This window comes from Tupaia chinensis, unplaced genomic scaffold, assembly GCF_000334495.1.
Source record: "Tupaia chinensis unplaced genomic scaffold, TupChi_1.0 Scaffold000216_1, whole genome shotgun sequence".
Classification (NCBI taxonomy): domain Eukaryota; kingdom Metazoa; phylum Chordata; class Mammalia; order Scandentia; family Tupaiidae; genus Tupaia; species Tupaia belangeri.
In genome coordinates, this window is record NW_006159691.1 from 356643 (window position 1) to 357670 (window position 1028).

Here is a 1028-nt window from a genome sequence, read left to right on the forward strand (position 1 = left end):
GCTCCCCCCCCCCCCCGGCCGGCGTCCCGGGATCCGGAGCCGCGGGCCCGCTCTCCGACCGGTGCGCCCTTAGAGCTGGCCACGCTCTCCTCCCACCCCCGAGGCCGCTCGGGGAGGCGTCCCTAGGGTCTCCTTCCGCACCCGCGGGGCCCCAGGGTCCTTAGGATGCGCTCTTTCCTGTCCTTACCCCAAGCTGCCCTGGATGTCTGCATCCGTCGCTTTTCCGCAGGTGGGTCCTTGGGTCGCCCGGACCCAGCCCTCCCCACTCACCTGCGCATACTAGATGCCTCCTGTCTTGTCCCCGGGTCCGACCGCCACCCGGCGCGAGTCTCCGGTGTGTGGCCACTCTTCACACCAGGATTTTGGCGACCTCACCCCTAGGGCTCCGGCGCGCCCCCCGCCGTTGGAGGTGGCGCGCAGACCTTACCACTCCATCTTTGTCTTGGCTGCAACCAGTCTCCCTGCCCAAAATCCCCGCCCGGCGCCCAAGGCCTTGAGCGCCCCCGTTTGTCTCTCCTCCCCTTCCCCCACAGGCTGGGGCTCCAGACTCCGGTTCTTACCGACTGGAGCCCGCCAGGTGACGGCCTTCGCTCGCCTTCCTCCCCGCTCTCCCTGGAGGGAGGTGTAGGGCGGCGCCAACTTTACACTTGCGCACGCCCCTGTGTGCCCCTGACCTCGGGTGCTCTTGTCCCTGAAGTGGCCCTTCTGGGTGGGCTGAACTCGGCCTCCAGCCAGCCGCTGGACCGCCAGCTCCCAGGCCTGCGCGCCGTTGCAACCAGAGCCCCAGCTCCCAGGCCTGCGCGCAGTTGCAACCAGAGCCAGAGGGGCGGGGAGGGGTAGGGAAACCTGCTCTTTGGGGCTCTGGGACCCGGCAGAGGGAACCGAAGAGCTCCGGGTCTGGTTCTGGGGTGAGGTAGCGAATCCACCAACAGGTGGGGGTAGCCAGAAGACTGGGGTGAGAGTTGCCCAAAGACCGCCAGCTTGGGAGTCAGAGCCAGGTTCCGGTCTTCATTCTCTACTCACTAGCC

General features: G+C 67.9%; 1 long non-coding RNA gene across 1 annotated transcript in view; it reads right to left on the reverse strand.

The window, feature by feature from the left end:
- The window catches only part of LOC102483876 (uncharacterized), a 42259-nt gene extending 41653 nt beyond the window's left edge, over nt 1-606 (reverse strand). Inside the window, exon 1 of the long non-coding RNA XR_334411.1 lies at nt 561-606. This is a non-coding gene — a long non-coding RNA (uncharacterized LOC102483876). The remainder of the gene's footprint in view (nt 1-560) is intronic.
- Between the last annotated feature and the right edge of the window lie 422 nt (nt 607-1028).